This window comes from Hemitrygon akajei, chromosome 10, assembly GCF_048418815.1.
Source record: "Hemitrygon akajei chromosome 10, sHemAka1.3, whole genome shotgun sequence".
In the NCBI taxonomy this organism is placed as follows: domain Eukaryota; kingdom Metazoa; phylum Chordata; class Chondrichthyes; order Myliobatiformes; family Dasyatidae; genus Hemitrygon; species Hemitrygon akajei.
The window spans coordinates 170745289-170765938 of NC_133133.1; the positions used below are offsets into that span (position 1 = coordinate 170745289).

General features: G+C 37.0%; 1 protein-coding gene across 2 annotated transcripts in view; it reads right to left on the reverse strand.

Annotated features, from left to right (window-relative positions):
* Positions 1-20650, reverse strand: part of cnot2 (CCR4-NOT transcription complex, subunit 2) — a 162057-nt gene that overhangs the window by 129983 nt on the left and 11424 nt on the right. The window contains exon 1 of one of the 2 annotated variants that reach the window (XM_073059676.1): positions 5860-5956. The exons of the other annotated variant lie outside the window; for it this stretch is intronic. The gene's annotated coding sequence lies outside the window, so the exon portion shown is untranslated. Of the gene's footprint in view, positions 1-5859; positions 5957-20650 lie in introns of those variants that run through there. 2 annotated transcript variants of the gene reach the window in all.

Genomic DNA, 20650 nt, shown 5'->3' on the forward strand with positions numbered 1-20650 from the left:
GACAAATTTTAAAAATGAAATAAAAGTAATGGTTGAGAAACACCATGCAAAATCAGATAAAATAAATATTTTATACAAAGAAGTTGTTTCCCATTTTGACGTATCTATATGCTGTATGACAGAGCAGGAGGCAGGTGCACCTGTGGTGTAGTGAACTAAAAAATGCTGAATAGACAATAGATTCTTTGAGAATTTAAGGTTCCACACATTGTAGTTTCATATTCACACAAGCAGATTTGATTTTGTGGACACTAAATGTAAACAAAATCTAGACATTATCAGAACATAAAAGGCATCGTCATTGCAAGCAGAGCAAGATGTGAAACTCAAGAGAATGCATACGTTGGAAGAACTCAAGTGAAGCAGCGTAGCTGCGGCAGAGATATTTAATATTTTGAGCCTGTAAAATGTGACAAGTAAAGCCTTTTAGGCGCAAGATAGACTTCTGCAATACAACCGTACTCACAAAATCCATCCTATTATTCAAAAATAAATTATTGCATCATTGTAATAAAACTATCTCTCAAAAAAGGAACTACTGGCATGGGAACACTTTTCTGCACTCAGTATTTTCAAGTATCTTTACATCTTTATGGTGCAATTTTGGTCAATGCACAATTAAAAGATATGCAGAGTTCAGAGAAGTGTGACAGGACTGGTCAAGTGGAGAGGAAGTATTAGGAAATCATAAACCCACATTAGGGTGACATTATTAGATTTTCATTTATAGCTTTTCCTCTACAGTGAAATTTGCAACTATCAGAAATAAAATTCACCCTTAAGATACAGGTAGCAAGGTAGCACTGTGGTTAGCACAATGCTTTACAGTACAGCTGACCCAGGTTCAATTCCCGTCGCTGCCTGGAAGGAATTTGCGAAAGGTGTTAGGCTACAGTCGTCAACGATCGGAGCAATTTTAATGCAGCATGTGAAAGGCCCTGCCCCGATGAAAGCTGCAATTATTACTAAGCAACGCAGTGCTTTAATTATTGAAATACATATGTTTCTTAAGTGTTTTATATGCATAGAAAGGTAAAATATGTACTATATACTAAGAAAAACGTTTGACTAACTGACTCTAAATAATACCAGATGTACCTATTCCGACTTCAAATCCAACTTAAAGATGGACTCAGGAACGGAACTCATTCATAACCCGGGGACTGCCTGTACTTTTAAGTCATTTCTAGATTACTTATAATACCTAATACAATGTAAATGTTATGTAAATAGTTGTTATACTGTATTGTTTAGGGAATAATGACAAGAAAAAAATAGCCTGTACATGCTCAAACAACGAGTGTTGGGTTTTCCGCAGCACTTCCGGGTTTTCCCGATTCGCGGTTGGTTGAATCCGCGGATAAGGAGGGCCGACTGTAATATATATTAAAAAAAAGTGACGTAGTATCCAAGAGCATAATGTCCATTTAGGAACTGGATAGCAGAGGGGAAGAAGCTGTTCCTGAATCGCTGAGTGTGTGCCTTCTGGCTTCTGTATCTCCTACCTGATGGTAACAGTGAGAAAAGGGTGCTGATGGTCCTTAATAATGGATGCTGCCTTTCTGAGACACCACTCCTTTAAGATGTCCTGGGTATTTTGTAAGCTAGTACCCAAGATAGAATGGACTAAATTTACAACCCTCTGCAGCTCCTTTTTGACCTGTACAGTAGCCCATCCCACACCACCCCCCCCCCACAATTACCAGATAGTGATGCAGCCTGTCAGAATGCTCTCCACGATACAACTATAGAAGTTTTTGAGTGTATTTGTTGACAAACCAAATCTCCTCAAACTCCTCATGAAGGAGTCTTGCCTTCTTTATAACTGCATCGATATGTTGGGACCAGGTTAGATCCTCAGAGATCTTCACAGCCAGGAACTTGAAACTGCTCACTCTCTCCATTTCTGATCCCTCTGAGGATTGGTATGTGGTCCTTTGTCTTACCATTCCTGAAGTCCACAATCAGCTCTTTCGTCTTACTGACACTGAGTGCCAGGTTGCTGCTGCAACACCACTAGATGGTAAATCTCGCTCCTGTACCCCTCTCGTCACCATCTGAGGTTCTACCAACAATATGTCTTTGGTATGTCCACAGCACCAGGAGGAAACCCTCGAGTGCACATGGGAAGGAACATACAAACTTCCTTACAGAGGATGCTGGAATTGAACTCCAACGGCCCAAGTTGTATTAGCATTGTGCTAGTGGCTATGCTACCATGGCCCCTGTATTTTCCATTATGGAAAATGATATTAATTGTTTTTTTAGAAATGCAATCCCATTTTAACACGGGCTTCATCGATAACACTACTAATAATAATAAAGTATATAGGACCACACACAATTACTTGTACATTGTGTTTTATAGGATTGCCTTTCTATTTATTGTGCTTTTTATAATGCCCTTTATGCTTAATGTGTTTCTTATAAGACCATAAGATATAGGAGCAGAATTAGGCCATTCAGCCCATCAAGTCTGCTCCACCATTCAATCCGGCTGATTTATTATCTCATTCTTGTATGTTCTCCCCATAACCTACGACGCAGTTACTAATCAAGAACCTATCAACCTCCACTTTAAACACACTCAATGACTTGCACTCCAAAATACATTAAGATGCATGCATCGAATCCGGAGTAACAAGTGCTCTTGTGTACTGAAGAATGACAATAAACAATCCTGAATCTTAGCAGCTATGGTTTTTATTTGAGCTCCTAATTCAGCTGCAGTTTCATTTTGTGATATAATATTGCAGGGACTTTTTAAAAAATCAGCCATGATCTCACCAAATGGGGAAGAATGTCATGAGCTAAAAAAGTTGTTTTTCTCTTATTCTTATAAATTAACTTAGATCATAAAATGTGCAGCATATTACAATTTATGATGTGTGCAAAAGTTTTATTTGCAGAATGAAGGATGCAAGATTATTTTGGTCGGGATTATTTCCAAAGATGAAAAGACAGTCCTAAATATCCAATGATAACCTCAGCAAACAATTTCAAAACAAATGTTTTACAACCCTGAAACAAAGTACTAATGACTTTGCTCTCAGCAGAATATTTTAAATGCTCATATCTTGCGGTAGTGAATAATATTGTTGCAATCACAGCCTTGCTAATGAGTTGCAACAGATCAAACCAAAATCTAAATGGTCAATTAATATGAAAATCTCATCAACTAATTCACTATTCCAGTCATTTGGAAACTGGCCTGAGATGACAATTATATTTTAAAACTTGAATGTGCATTTAGGGTTTTTAAAAATTTGTAATGAATACCTGAACTCCCTTATTATAAGCAATTCATAATGAATATGCCTAACAAATTACATCAGAATATTCATTTAATCAAGGAATTGTATGTTATATGCCATTTTCATGTTTAAAATATTCATTCTGGTCTGAAGAAGTCAACAGATTACTTGATTATCAAATTATTTGGGTAGTATGAGCTTTAAATCTGTACTTGTCGATATATTCTTATCTGGGTTTAAGCCTCAACATTGTTTGGAAAACTAAATAATTACACCTACTCTGATTGTAATGTTGTCAAAGAAATTCCATCTCCTTTATAAAAACATACTGACTTCTTCTCTTTTGCCCTATGTTTTTCATGCCTACTTTCATCAAGACAGGTATAAAATTTATGTCTGCTGTTTTTTCAGTCACAATTTTTAACTCCCAATCTCATTCACCAAGGGATCAATATTTACTTTGGCAAACATCTTCTGTTCCTTACATTTGATGGCTTTTGATTAAATGGGCCATCAATTAATTGGGACAGTCACTTATTTGGAGCAACTCCTAAAAAGTAAAAACTAATTGAGAAAATAGTTGAGATTCTCTTTGTTTATTTGGGATACTATGCTACTTAATAGGGACAGGGGACTGTTGCCAAACAGGTTCTTATAAGCGCTAGTCACGCACTCTTGTAAGTTGTCATTAGGACACTATGCCATGCTTAGAGCAAACGGTTTACAAATAGCATGCGTTGCATGTGTTTGTGCTCAAAACAACGACTTTTGTCATTAATAGCTGGGGAGAAATAAGCAAGACAATTCAGCTACTCACTACAATTTCAAGCGTTCAGGCTTGGGAGATGCCACCAGAAAAAGCCATGAGAGAATATCAAGCAGTAGTAAATCAATGACATGGGTGACTCAGAGCCTTCAGAGATGGCCAGAAGAGAAAAATCAAACAATTTCACTACTTCAACAAGTTAGGACCTACAAAGAATTTGAAGGCAGTGACAATCATCTTGAATGTTACAGTGAAAATTAAGGACTTAAGAGAGTGCAATCATCAATGGCATTGTATGAAGGCAGTCCATTATTTATACTCAGTGTCTGCATTGATAACTATTAGGAACTAATACACAGTTTTATAGCACTGTAGTAGTATCGTTAGTATTCTAATTTGTTCTGAATTTCATTTAAATACACAATTTGTTTCTCAGTTTTTAAATATTTTATTTTAACTATTTCCATGAAACTTTGGTTTCTTGGGGCAGCTGCTTAATTGGGTCAAAAGCTACTGACTTTGATGTACCCAAATTAACCAAAATCCACTGTACCTGTAGAAGCACTTAACTGTTTCTCATATTTCTTAATACCTTATACAAGTTAGCTTTATGCCTCTTTATGTTTTGATAATCATTTAAAACCTCTGACCTACTACCACTAATCTTCCCAACATTGCATACATTCTCTTTGTGTTGGGAAATATCTTTGATTCCATCAGTTAAGCCCAGATGGGTCATCCTACTTGTGAAGTCTTTTTGCTCAGAATTGTGGAACATTTCTTAAAATATTTACCATCTTAAAAGGTAAAGATTAGTTTTACATATCACATGTACCATCGAAACATACAGTGAACTGCGTTGTTTACAGCAAATCAAATTAGTGAGGATTGTGCTGAGTAGCCTGCATGTGTCACTATGCTTCCAGTGCCAACATAGCGTGCCCACAACTCACTGACCCTAACCATATGTCTTTGAAATGTGGGAGGAAACCAGAGCACCTGAAGGAAATGTAGGAACTTCTTACAGGCAGCTGCGGGAATCAAACCCCAATCTTAACAGTTGGCACTTTTGGACTACCTGCCTTGTCTTTTAACTTATTTTTCCACTCTGTTTCAAATAGCTCTGCCTTCAAATTGAATATGAAATTCTATGATATAATTACTCTTATGCAGCACATCCTTTACTATGAGATTATTAATTAATCCTATCCTCAATACACAAGACAAATTCTAAAATAGCTTATTTCTTGGTTAGTTACACAAAATACTGATCCAAGAAAATGTTCCAAATACACTCAATGAACTTGTCACAAATCTATTTTTGGCAATTTGATTTATCTAATCTAAGAAGAATTTTTAGGGGCTAGGTACAGTGGAGCAGACAACAGAACTGCTACCTCTCAGCTCCAGCGACAGAGGCTGAGTCCTGACCTTGGTGTTGTTTGTGTGGAGTTTGCGCATTCTTCTCGTGACTGAATGGGTTTCCTTCAGAACTTCCAGTTTACTCTGATATCTCAAAATTGTAGGTTGGTAGATTAATGTCCTCAAATGAACAAGTGGTACTATTAGTACTAGTAGATGCATGATTGTCAGGATTAATTCTAAGGGCCAAAATGGCTAGTGACACTAATCACTAAAATTAAACTTGCCCATAATTATTTCAGTACTTTTCTTATAAGTATGTATTTTTATTGGTTTATACAACCATACATCTATTGTTGGGTGCCTAAAGACCACACACAGTTGTGACTTAACTCCATTGCTATTTTATTATCTCCAATAAAGTGACTTTACATTTTGATCTTCAATGGCAAGATCATATCTTACTACAGTACTCACCTCATCCTCTACTAACAGAGATCCCCACCGCCTTGTCCTGTCTAACTGTAAAATGTCAATTGTCCTGGAATATTCAGCTCCCAGCCTAGGTCACTTTGCAACCATATGTCTGCAATTGATAAAATGTACCAAAATAATCAGCAACTTAAAGACTATCACTGGAATAAAACTGGAAGGTGTTTTATCTGTCAGATGACAGAATTAACAATGCTCAACCAATAGAAAGATTAATGTACATTCTGCAGAAAGGAAGCAAGTAGGAAAGGGATCTGAGAGTGCACTCAACAATGGGGTACTAAGAGAGCTGGTTAGGAACAGCATTGGGCCATTGCACTTCTCAGCCATTCAATTCAATTTGGAGCTGCAAAGCATTCCCGTTCTTAAATGCCATCACCAAATTTTCTGTGGGATCTATGTGAGATGAATATTTATAGATTTCCTGGACCTCTGCTTATTTTCCTATTGCACAAACTTCCCCAAAAGTTGGAAGCCAATTAGTAATACGAAAAACTGAACACCATAAGACCATAAGGTCTAGGAGCAGAATAGTTCATTTTGCCCATCGAGTCTGCTCTACCATTTCATCATGGCTGATCCATTTTCCCTTTCAGCTCAATTTCCTGCTTTCTACCCATATCCCTTCATGCCCTGAATCAATAATCTCTGACTTGGCCTCAACCGCTGCCTGGGTCAACAAATTCCACAGATTCACCACTCTCTGGCTAAAGAAATTGCCCCTCATTGCCGTTTTAAAAAGGACTCCCCTTTTTCTGAGGTTGTGCCCTCTGGTCCTAGATTCTCTCACCATAGGAAACACCCTCTCAAAATCCACTCTATCAAGGCCTTGCACCATTTGATAGGTTTCAATTAGGTCACCCTTCATTCTTCTGAATTCCAGTGAACATGGGCCCAGCACCATCAAAAGCTCTTCATATGACAAGCCATTCAATCCTGGAATAATTTTCGTGAACCTCCTTTGAACACTCTCCATTTCCAACACATCCTTTCCAAGATACATGGCCCAACACTGCTCATAATACTCCAAGTAAGGCCAGTGCTTTACAAATTCTCAACATTACATCCTTGTTTTTATATTCTAGTCCACTTGAAATGAACACTAACATCACATTTGCCTTCCTCACCACAGACTCAACCTGCAAATTAACCTTTTCCTGTAGAAGGACTCTCAAGTTCCTGTGCATCTCAGATTTTTGGACTTACTTTCTGTTTAGAAAATAGTCAACACTTTCATTTCTTCTACCAAAGTGCATGGCCAACACATCCAGTAGTTCCATCTACCACTTCTTTGCCCACTCGCTGATTCATGAAAAGTAATGTAGCCCAAAATCTTTATGGCCTCACACAGCTTGTACCAAATGATTAATTATTCCACAGTTCTTATTTCGTCCTTTAGGAAATTAACCTTCCACAGTTCAAAGTATTACACTAGCTCCCAGAAGGTTTATCTCTCCCAAAGCAAATTTCTATTTTGTCATTCAAAGACACTGCATCCTTAAGACAAGTTGCCTGCATGCACCATCTGAACATCCACAGACTCAGGACACAGTTTCATCTTACTGCAAATTCTGAATCTTAACGACTTATGCAACTTGGAAAGAAACATTCGAGAAGAACAAATACAAAAAAAAAGATTTATTTAAGATATCTAGCATGCATTATTTTCATTCTAGTACAAATTAAATCAATGTACAACTCTTCTTTACAGTTTAATTCCTATTTCAAGAGAGTTCCCTTTGGTCCTTGCTTCACCAGTGACTGTAACAGAAAATTAAAGAAATGCTTCAAATTTCAGTACGATACACCTGAACCCAGCAAATATATAGTGTGTTAGTTCAGTCATCCCAGAGCCAATATCTCGTAATAGCTGTTTCTGCAACCATTTCATTAAGTTCCAACTCCTATTAACCCAAGTGATAGAAATAAACTGTTGGCAAAGTATATTTGCCATAGTTTGATCTGACATTGCTCAGTAAGAACCAGGTTATTAATATGATCAAACAGTATGGCACAGAAATCTCCAGTGGACTTAAAAGTCATTTAGCATGAAAAATGTAGTAAACAGAGTAAAACAATCTGATACATAGGCATGCTTTCTGCTGTGCTGAGAAGACTGTGTCAAATGGTACAAGACTATAACATAATGCTGCTCTGCTCATGAAATAAACTCATAGTTACACTGTACCAGCTCACTGTATTAAGCTGATCAACACAAAAGATTTTTCCAGCTGTAGATCAGAGGTGGAATACTGTTAAAAGAATCTGCATATGCTAATTCAAAGTTCAAAGTACATTTATTATCGAAGTATGTATACATTAAACAACCTTAAGATCTGTCTCCTTACAGATAGCCATAAAACAAATAAACCCAAAAGAATGCGTATAAAAAAGACCGACAAACACCAAATGTCCAGTGAGAGGAAAAAAACAAATCTGCCAACTGTAAAAGTACGCAAATAGCATTCCAAACAAAAGTGAGTCCTCAGACAAAAAGCCCAGAGCAGGCCACAGCCTCAGTTCAGTGCATAGTGGAGTAAACAAGAGCCTGCAGACATGAACCCTGAAGCAACTCTATAGCCTTAGTGCAGCGCAGAGTAAACGTCGCAGGACAGTGAGCAAAACCGGTCCGACCAGCATGATGTCTTGTGCTCCAGTTCACCACTGACCCTCCACTCCTCTATCTACCCAAGACAAACTAATACCAAATGATTACAATTGTCACTCTTTTTGTGTACCACTTACATAAAGTTATTTTTACATAACATGTGCTAAATAGAAAATATGGGTTCTTTTAACATCAGCCCTATCTCTGATCTACAGCTGGAGAAATCTTGTATTCATTAGCTTAATACAGATTAGGTTAATAATCTTTTATCACAACTAGAAAAGCTTTAAAATGGGCAATTTAAATTGCGAGGAGGGGAAGTAGGGGAAAAACAAAGAATGTCTGTAGAAGGTAAAAACCTATGAGAAAATGGATGACACATTGTTGTCAATTGAAAAAGGGTAGCAAAGGTTTGTTAACGCAGCTGATCAGTCTGGAGGAGAAGAGAAAAAAAACAGAAAAGAGAAAAAAAAAATTGTTGGAACTACAAATTCCTAGGAAATGAAATAAAAGGGAAATCAAGATCAACCCAGCACGGTTGTACAAAAAAGGAAAAACTTGGTTCACGTAACAGAGTTTCTGTCTTGCACCTGACATAAACTGAAATGGCTAATTACCTAAAATTGTTTAATTTGATGTTGGGTCCTGGGGGCGGAGTGTATTCAAACAGCAGATCAGAATCAGGTTTAATATCACTGGCATATATCATGTAGATTAAATCAGCAATGCAAAAAAAGTAGTGAGGTAGTGTTCATTGGTTCAATGTCCATTCAGAAATCTGATGGCAGAGGGGCAGAAGCTATTCCTGAATCCCTAACCACATGCCTTCAGGCTTCTGTACCTCCTCCTTTGATGGTAGCAATGACAAGAGGGCATGTCCTGGGTGATGGGAGTCCTTAAATGATAGATACAGCCTTTTTGAGGCATCGCGCTTTGAAAATATCCTGGGTGCTACAGAGGCTAGTGCCCATGATGGAGCAAACACGAGGAAATCTGCAGATGCTGGAAATTCAAACAACAACAACAAATGCTGGTAGAACACAGCATTTTGTGTGTGTTGCCCATGATGGAACTGAGTTCACAACTTTCTGCAGCTTCTTTTGATCCTGTGCCGCCCCCCCCCCCCCCCCCATCTCCTTACCAGACATACCAGCAGATAGTAATGCTGTTCCTTGAGCTTACACTGGACTTCACTGGAGCAGCTGAATAGGTCAGTGACATTGCCGAGTTGGAGCAGAATGAAGAATTGAAATGACAAGCAATCTGAAGTTAAGCATCACCTTTGCAGATTGAATAGAAATGTTCTGCAAAGTGTTCACCTAATCTGTGTTTTACAATACAGAGAAGACCAGAGCAAAAGCACCTAATAAAATACACTAAATTGGTAGAAAGTGACCTGGAAATATTTGGGTCCTTGAACAGTGGGAATGAAGAGGTAAAAGGTCTGATATTACATCTTGTGCAATTTTAGACAAAGCCAATTTACCTGAGGGTACAAAAAAGTCTGAGAAGCTAATGACTTTGACTAACAGGGGATCAAAGTACTGAAAACCCACATACAAGAAGCTACATCCACGTGGTCTTGAAATATCACCTTGGAGCATACAGCACAAAAAGACTAACATCTTCTCTCCACAGGGTACAGCAATAAATGAATTTATCTTCAAGCATGCTAATGATTTCGCACTCACTTTTCAACATTTACATTTCCTAACGAGACTTCCAATAAGATATTACATGCAGTCATGGAATGTGGAAATGCATTACAGTTCACTGCATTGGCAATTGTAGTTTTTGCACATTATCCATTCCACAAAATTCCTTCTAAATAAATGAAATCTAAAGGCTGATATTTGTTATTTTACTCCTCCAAACTACCTGGAGGTGCAGCGCAGGAAAAACTACTAGTAAATGTCTCATGGAGATGATTATAATTCATTAATGTTGGCGTAGGTACAATGTATGCTCTAAGTTACTTAACATTTGTACATTTTTGAAATGAGTCTTCAATTAAACAAGGCAAACAGAAATCATTTTCAGATTTTGGTTCTTAAACCGATTCTGATCCAACAACTCAGTATTTCCAACAAAATCCTGGTTAGCACAACGCTTTACAGTACCAAATATGCTAATGACCGCCTGTAAGGAGTTTGTACGTTCTTCCCATGACCACATGCATTTCCTCTAGGTGCTCTGGTTTCCTCCCACATTCCAAAGACATGTTGGTTGGTAGGTTAATTAATCATTGTAAATTGTCCCGGATTTAAACAGGATTAAATTGGCGGTTTGCTGTGTGGCACAGCTCGAAGGGCTGTAAGGGCATTGTAACTCAACAAAATAAAAAAATAAATAAGACAGTGAGTAATGTAGCAAAATATGTCTGCATAGTACAAATTCTAAAAAATTAAAGGCAATTTATGACAGTCGGAAACCACTTGACACAGGACATTTCAAGTAAGGAAGTACAATTTAAATTAATTCCACTATCCCTCTCAGTCTAAAACCCTGTAGGTAACAGCAAATACTCATTATAGCTGATCTCCTCCAAGTTTTCTACCTCAGTTATACTCTCATATAGCAATTACAGGTCCACTGCTTTTCAGCGAACAAAAACATACTCACTTCCTCTATTACTTTAAACCCATGCTTCCTAATCATTGACTACTTTCACAATAACCCTATCTGGATCTCTCACAATTTTTCTATTAAAACATTAGTAAGGCTGACTTGAGTACTGTGTGCATTTCTGATTGCCAACCTTTAGAAACAATGGATTTGTCTTGGAGAGGGTGCAGAAGGGAATCACTGGAATGTCACCTCAATTTAGATCATTAGTTATGAGAGATTGATTGAGATGGGTTTGTTTCCCCTTGAGTAGATGCAACTGAGAGGTGTTCAAAATTATGAGGGGTACTGATGGGGTAGATAGTAAGAAACTTTTTTCCCATGCTTGGGGTATGAAAAACAAGACAGGGCATAAGCTTAAGTCGATGTAGTATTTGAGGGTTTCTGAGGTGGAATTAAAGAGAAAGAATGGGGAGTTATCCACTTTAGAAGGAAGAATGGAAAAAGTAAATTGATATTTAAACGAAATTACATTACAAAATGTTGTGGAAGCAGAGTCATTGAATATGTTCAAAGAAGACATTGACATATATGATCTATAATAGAATAGACCAATATGGAAAGAGAGAGGTTAAGTTTGAATCGGCCATGATCTTGTCATACACACAAAAAATGTAGTAGACCAAATGGAAATTCACTCTGTTTATGGCCAGGCCTCAGTTTATCTTCTCTTTAAGGTCCACATAGATTATTTTAAGGATTGGGGAACTAAAGGCTATCCAGTAATAGCTCTGTACTCTGGGGATCAGAATTGCAGAAATTTACCATGTACTCAGTGTGAAGAAATTCCTATGCATCTCTTTTCTAAATGACTGCCACCCTCTCACTGGTAGAAACATCTCAACATTTACTTTGTTGTGCTCTTAGAATCTTACAACTTTCAGTTAACTCACCCTCATTCTTCTAAACTCCGTATCTACCATTTTAACCACTTTTGAAAGAAGAACCCTCTCATGCCAGGAATTCGCCTAGTAAATCTCTTTTGGACCACTTCCAAAGCCTTACTTAAATAGTTGCATTCCATGTGCAACTTTAACAATACTCAATACTACTAATTCCAACACCCAATCAATAAATTTAAATAGACAATTTGCCTTCTTAATTACTTTGTTAGCTGCACAAACAAGCTAACCTTTTGTGTTTCACAAATTACAAATTCACAAATTCACAAAGAATAATTAGATTCTTCTGTACTTCATTCATTTGTAATCTCTTTCCATTTTCATATTTGTTCGACTGGTTCTCACAGTTTTCTGCATTAAAATCAATCTGCCAGGTTTTTGTACTCTCACTCAACCCATCTATATCAAATTGCAGAATTCAGGTGCCCTCATTTTCACATCCTCTCCCACCAATGCTGCGGCATCCAACACCTTGTTGAATGCCTTCTGGAAATATTAAATGACAAAGCTGGTTTAAGCCTGGTCCCATTTTCTTATGCACTATAGCTTAACTGTATAAAGTTTTTCTGTAGACTCTGCATTCTCATTAGGAAACTGACTCATAGGTGTTATTAATTACCTCCTGCTGTCTTTGGGGACCTTTGAGAATGCACCATTAGATCCATTTGCTCCACAAGGCTTCTCAATATACTACCATTTATTATGTAATTCCCTTGTCTTACCTGACCTCCCTAAATACATTACTTCACATCTTTTCTGAACTGACTTTCATTTGCTGCCTTTCTGCATCAATACCTTCCTGGTCAACAGTGTTCTCTTTCATTATCAATCAGATGCCATTTTTCCTATCATCTGCTGTTGTTGCTCCCTTCCACGCCTTACGGCGCATCAAGCAGCAACCTTAGCATTCTTCTCTGGTTTTTTTTTTATAAGGCCGAGTTGTCAGCTCGACACTCAACTGAGCATGGATGGAAAGCTGGTAAGTATGCAAGGAGCCAGTTGGATTCAAGCCCAGGACCACTCACCTCGAAGTTTGATGTGGATGCCACTACACCACCGGCCCAATACTAACATCTGAATTACATTCCAAATTATTGATATATACTATGAATATTAAGGGCACTGTATTTTAAACAACTTTTTAAAAAACAAAAAGTCATTGATCATTACACTTTGCTCTCTGCCACTGGGCCAACTGTGTTACTTTCCTTTGGATCTGGTCACCTTTTACATTTCTGATCAGCTTGCCATGTTATTAGCCTTGTTAATAACTACTGAAACCCAAATGAATTCCAGCCCAAATGAACAAGATAAACATCTCTCTATTGATCTCAAAGATACTCAGAGAAATCAGCATGGCATGGACTTCAACCCAATTCTTCTTGATACATGGCAACAGCATATAAAGCGACTCACCAGTCTAGAGTGCTCACTAGTTTACTTGAATATTCAAAATTGAAAGGTTTTAACTTTTTTATAAAACATTAACAAGAATATACTGCACAATGTACACGTTGAGCAGACTTGGCCACAATTAGTTATATAAAACTGAATGTTTTTGCATCTCGATACATCCTAATGGGGATACTCAGCTGCACAAAGTTTTACCTCCTGAGAAACCAACTCTTCCAGGAAGCATCATAGCCTTTCCAAACTCTTACATTGCCAGCTATTGCTGTTTATCTCCCCATAAACTCAGAAGGAAATTGCAAGTATGTGTAAAACTAACCACCAGTTCCCTCACGTTGCTCTCTGAGCCATCTACATTCACAATAAGGCCCCTTCATCCACAAACACATCATAAACAAGCATGCTGAATGAAAGGCTTATTGAAATGTGTTAATCAACAGTGTATTTATGCTACTTTATACTGAGGTAAGTATGCTTCTATCTGCATCATCCCATTTTCTAGCACAAACTATGCAATTTCCATCAATATTTCATTACAACACTGTTTTTTTAAAAATTCAATTATGGGCTTTTCCAATAAGGGCATATATTGCCCATTCTATATGTCTTTTAAATAGATAGTGGTGAACCACTTTAACGAATCTATAGAACTTGTGGCGCACCACGACCCAAACACAGCAACAATCAAGGAAGCATAACATTTTCTGTATCACCATTCTGTGTGTTTTGGAGAACTTCCAGGTGGTGGTTATTTGCTGTTTTTGTCACTTTGAAGATTCATAGAGTTATAGAGCAAGGAAAAGACCATTTAACTCTGAATTTTAGTCTGCTAGGCTTTTAGTTTGCCAGTCTTCAATCTTTCTAATTACTTGGCACTGATTTCTCCTCTTTAAACCACTTTACCACATTTCAATGTATAGAACACAATATAAATCTGGGCAGTAGTTTACTATATTCAAAAGCATCCAATATAATTTTTTTTTAATTTCATCTGACTAATGAAGCAACTACATATGACATTCCTGTTTTGAAATATCTTTTAGAGTAAATGGAATTCCCAACATTTGTTTTAATTTATTTGGTAAGAAACTCAACACTAATTGTACAAATTATTGTTTTGCTACCAAATACCCAATGAGTTTAGTACTCTAACGACACTGCTTTGCACAAAAAGTTTGATTGGTCTGTCTAAAATAATGATTAGACATTTGAGTTTTATATCTGATAATATTAAGCCCAAATTATTTTTTGAATATTTTGTTTGTTTTAGATCCAAACACCTCATATTAAGTCATTCATTAAAAGTTTAACATTTCAATTCATTTATGGTCACAAAAAAGTACAACACAGAAACAGACCTTTTGATCCACCTAGTCCGCGCGGAAACATTTAAGCTGCCTGCTCCCATCGACCTGCACTGGGACCATAACCCTCCAAACCCTTCCCATCTAAATACCTATCCAAAAGTCTCTTAAACATAGAAAATGCGCTCGCATGCACCACTTGTGTTGGCATCTCATTCCACATTCTCACCACCCTGTGAGTGAAAAGGTTTCCCCCTCATGTTCCCATTAAGCATATCATCTTTCACCCTTAACGCTTGACCCTTGGTTCTCGTCAGTGGAAAAAAGCCTGCTTGCATTTAGCCTATCTATACCCCTCATAATTTTGTATATCTGCATTAAATCTCCTCTCAAACTTCTACATTCTAAAGAGTAAAGTCCGAACCTATTTAACCTTTCCTTATAACTCTGGTCCTCCAAACACAGCAACATCCTTGTAAATTTTCTCTCTATGCTTTCAATCTTCTTTTTACATGTTTCCTTTAGGGAGGTGACCAAAACTGCACACAATACTCTAAATTAGGCCTCACCAATGTATTTGACAACTTCAATGTCTTACATAATTTGAGCCAATTCAGTTTAAGAAACTTATTACAAAAAACATGCACAACAGCATGACCACTGCCTATTTAGCATTACAAAATACACTGATATCACAGTTTCTCGACTTCAAGACACAATAACTGAAAATTGAGAGCTTCCTTTGGTCAAATTCATGTTACAGAACTGTGCTAACTCAAATTCAGTACAAGTGATGACTGAACAACTACTACACTTTGAAATGGATTCATGCTTATTTCTTGAAAACTTTTCACTGGAACAAAGGCATAAGCTATTTCTAAAATATACCTTATGACTTAGCAACCTTATAATACATTGTTAATAAAACAAATGCAGCAGCAGTCCAATATTTATTTGTTGGTTCCCTCAATTTGTATTTATATACACCTTTACTTATTGCAATCTGACTGTGGATGGCACTTTCACAGTGTTGTTGGGCAGGGAACCCCAGAACTCAAATAGATAATGAATGATTTGGAAGGGAATATATAGACCATGAAAGTGTCACATACCCACTTTCTTCGACCTTCTAAGAGATAGAAGTTCACAGGTAACAGAGACACGTAGAAAAGGCATTAGCAAATTGCCATCGAGTATTCTGTACGCATGCTGTTTTAAAGGGGCACTCTACAGGGGAAAGAAAAACAAAGAGCAGAGAACTTTAGGGAAGGAATTCTGGCAGTTGGAGATATAGCAATCAATAGAGAAGAGATTATATTCAACAATGGTCAAAATATCAGGATCACAGTAGCGCTGTGATATCAGGAGATATCAGTATATCAGGAGTTATATGGTTGAAAGATGCAATATAGGTAGGTAGAATTCAGATGAAGAATCTGAAAATAGGAAATGAGAACTCTGATATTAAGACACCAAGTGATGGACAGATGCAAATTGACACAAGTTAGTTCATCGCAGCATGATCAAGTGTATGCTCAGTGGGTAGAAGGTTGTTCACATTGTGTGTAGGTGAGTCAAAATACAGTTTCAGCAGGTATTAAGCTGAGGTCAAGTTGGTAACACAATGTTACAGAGATAGCAGAAATGGCCATTTTTAGCAATGCCACATTACAGGTCAACTTCACACTACAGCAGGATTATATTCTTCTGAACTGTTCAAAAGACCAGCAGCAGCTGACAGATCCATATTACCGGTCTCCCGGTTGCTGGACCATATGTATGGACTGCACATAGACTAAGAGTTTGTAAGCTGGAAGGACCTACATGTGGTCAAACACTCATCTTGGTGCCAGAAAAATACACACATGGCAACAAGACTGAATCAGTTTTAGACTTGTTCCAGACATCCTGTGGCTGTGGTTTTCATTGTTAATTAAAGAAAGAACTTTGACCAGCACATTGAGGGATAAGTTATTCTTCAAAAAAAATACAAGACTTTAAATCCCCAGCTGAACAAACACAAGTCCTCACTTTCACACCATTTCAATATTGTAGCGTTCATTCAGTACCATTCTGAAGTGCTAGCCTAAAACTAAAGTGGAATTTGAAACCAGAATGTTGTGTTTCAAATGCAATAATGCACTGAAAGCAACACCAACCTACTGACACTAATCTACAATAATCACATTTTTATTCTAGCTGTATTCTCTATGGCTCATCTTGGATTCTACCAGTTCCTTAAGATTGTCATAGCCAGAGTAGGTAGTGGGAATAACTTCCTACTACCTATTAAATGCTCCCAATGGCATGTATTTCAAATAGCCTCTGCCAACCAAGTCCAGAAGAACCATTTCTACTCCGCCATCAGATTTCTGAATAGACAATGAACGCATGAACACTATCTCAGTTTTTTCCCCTCTCTTTTTGCACCACTTAGTTAAATTAGTTTTTAATATGTACTTATTGTAATCTATAGTTTTTATTATTATGTATTGTAGTGTACTGTTGCTGCAAAGACAAATTTGTTGACATGTGCAATGCTACAGGAAACATTTGGTGAAGGTTACTGCTGCTAAAGAAGGTTCACACCAGTTATTAATCACAAGGGCTCATATACTTCTGCCTGGACTGTGAATGATTAAACAATGTGTTCAATAAAGACACGCAAAGTACAGTTGATTACGCGTTATTAGTTTATTCAGATTGTGTTGGCCTATTATTGTGACTTCAATGAAAATCAGACATTTTATGGTTACCTAATGCAGAAAACTAAGTAATTGCATAGAGTTCACAAACTTTTTCTTGCAACTATAGCAATTCTCCTCACCTAATGAAATATAGCCACTGTCATACCTCTTGGTAATTGCATCAATACAAGACGATGACACCCAGTGACATTAAACTGCTCACCCTTTCCACTTCTGATCTCTCACTGAGAACTGGCAAAGACACAAAAGATAATCACAAGATCTGGCAGTGTGACACAGTGACCATACTAGCTCTCTTTTCAGTAACCAACTTAAAATACAAACATTCTGGTTATACTTTAAAAGGAATTTTATTCTGTGCATCAAATCAACCATAACATTAATCTAATAAATCTATTTTCCATGGTAGTAATAATTATAATGACAAATCTAACAGAGCTGCATGTTCTAATAACAACATTTGACATAATGCTTAACATTTTATGGAGAGAAACAAGATGAAAATATGGATTTTAATCATCATTGAATTCCTACAAATTTCAAAAACACTTCAAGATAGAAGTTTTACTTTTCATAAGGAATCTTGTGCCCCTCTCAATTTATATTTAAACATGTTTTTATGAGGAGAGGAAAAGAGAATGGGGTTAAGAAGGGTAATTAATCAGCCATGATGAAATGGCATAGTAGATAAACTCAGTGGGACGAATGGCTTAATTCTGCTCCTATGTCTTATGGTCAGTTTTATGTACAGGCTCAGTCTACAAAAATAATTAAACTATAATACAGGTAAATTCCATGAACTTGGTATCTCTGTCTTAAACTCAACCATAGATTAAACAGTTTATTTGCACGTTATGTAATTTGCAAAAAGTAAAGATGAATACGAGTTCTTTAACATCAAACAGCATCAGAAAATGAGGTAAAATCCAATTATAACTAATGATAGTTGAGATGTACTGATGAATGGCAGTGCTCCCAAATGGAAATGCTAATATTTACCTATTTAATTGGAAGCAACTCTGGGAATTCCATGCATGCCTTGTCAAACATGGAAACCATGAAATTACTAAAAGATTTGGAACAGCAAATCAGTCAGTTTATTCTGGATTCGGCATGCTGTACAGCAGCAGTGCTCAGATACCCAGCTCTTAAACAGAAGAAATTAGTTCCCAGAGTCTGAGCCAGGTTAGATTTGGCCTCATTAATTTCAAAATGGGTTGCAATACTGTAGAAATGAAAATAAAAGGAAGAAAAGCTATAAAGTGGCAATGGAAGTGTGAAAATAAAATCAGAAAAAGCATGAAATATGCATGTTAACAAACATTCTCTGGCTCTGGGTTCAGTTCAGATAATTCCAGCTTTTCTACTTTTATTAAGTGAGAAGGTACATTTATTTTTTAAATTATTTTCATTGAATTTGTTGGTGTTACTTCTATGTATTGGCAGTGTTTTTCGCTTAAGTTTTGATTTTATAAAAACAATGTTTACTTATTTTATTTTTCATTTGTTTCCCATTACAGCATTCACAGTCAATAGAGTTGAGGGCAAAGTTTTATCAAAGCTTTTCTCTGAGTTCTAGAGGCAAGGATTTGCTTGTACCTCACTGAAGGGCCTGTTATTGGGCAATTTGCACAGGGTCTCCATACCTAAATTCTGGCACAGAGAATAGGAAGAAAGATCTGGCCCATTGAATATTCATCAATTTAAGGTGAGTGCCCATCCACTTCCTCACACTCCTCAAAAGAAAAAGTTGCAGTTTATTAACAATATTCTTTCCTGATGCTTCTCCAAAGGCTAAAGCCTTTTTCCCTGTCTACTCCAAGGAAACCAGAGGTCCAATGTCCAGTAACCATCGGAAGATCAGAGGTGGAGAGGGCCAGTAACTTTAAATTCCTGGGTGTCACTATCTCATAAGACCTGTCCTGGACCCATCATATAAATATTATTGTGAAGAAAGCACAAAAGCATCTTTACTTCCTCAGGAGTTTGCCGACATTTGGCATGTCATCGAAAACCTTAACAAACTTCTGTAGATATGTGGTGTAAAATGTGCTGACTGGCTGCATTATGGCCTGGTATGGGACATCAATGACTCTGAGTGGTTAATCATACAGAAGGTAGTGATTTCGGCCCAGTACGTCATGGTTAAAACCCTGCCAACCATTGAGCACATTGAGATGAAACATTGCCATAGAAAAGTAGCATCTATCATCAAAGATTCTCACAAACTAGACCAATCTCTTTTCTCGCTGCTGCCATCAGGTAGAAGGTATAGCAGCCTCAGGACTTGCACCACCAGGTTCAAGAACATGGTCCATAAATTTCCTGCTCTTCCACGTTAGGGTTGAAAACCTCACGATGGGTTCCCTACAATTTATTATGGATTTAACCCTGAGAGATTATTGACAAGTCTGCTGATGAAAACCAAATTTTGCTAATCTTATTAGATTGCCATATAAAACAGAAAAGTGTCCTGATGAAGGGTCTCAGCCCAAAATGTCGACTATACTCTTTTCCTTAGATGCTGCTTGGCCTGCTGAGTTCCTCCAGCATTTTGAGAGTGTTGCTTTGATTTCCAGCATCTTAAGATTTTCTCTTGTTTGTGACACATTTTTATTCAATGTTTTCAATCATTCAAGAAATAAATGAAAACATTAAAATGTTTATATAAAAAGAACACAGCACAATTTCATTGCAGTGAAGAGAAAACAAGATTTTTGAAATTATACTAAAAATTCAATAACTAAACTTAAATAATCCACAAATTCACTGTAAGCATAAATTAAATAAAATTATAATTCAAAAGAGTAGATATGTATCCAATAATCTCTACGTTTCACATTGATTTCCCTGATTAAAATAACTTATTTAAAATGCTTGCATTCCAACAAATTACTTATTCAAAAAATGTAACCTACAATATTTTCCAACCACGGGACAGAAAGGGCCATATTTTGCTCTCCAAATTAACACTGCAACTATTAAAGTAAAACTCAAAGAGCAATTTTCAACATCGATAATTCTCAAATTAAACAGAGAAGCCAGAAAATTGATGCTCAAAAAGTCCAGCATGTCTAGCACTGAAATACATCAAAAAAAGAGAACACCGAACAGTGCAGCACAGGAACAGGTCATTCAACCTACAATCTTGTGCTGAACCAGCTAAACATCAAATCAAAACATACCAAACACTAATCCCACCTATCTACACACCATGTC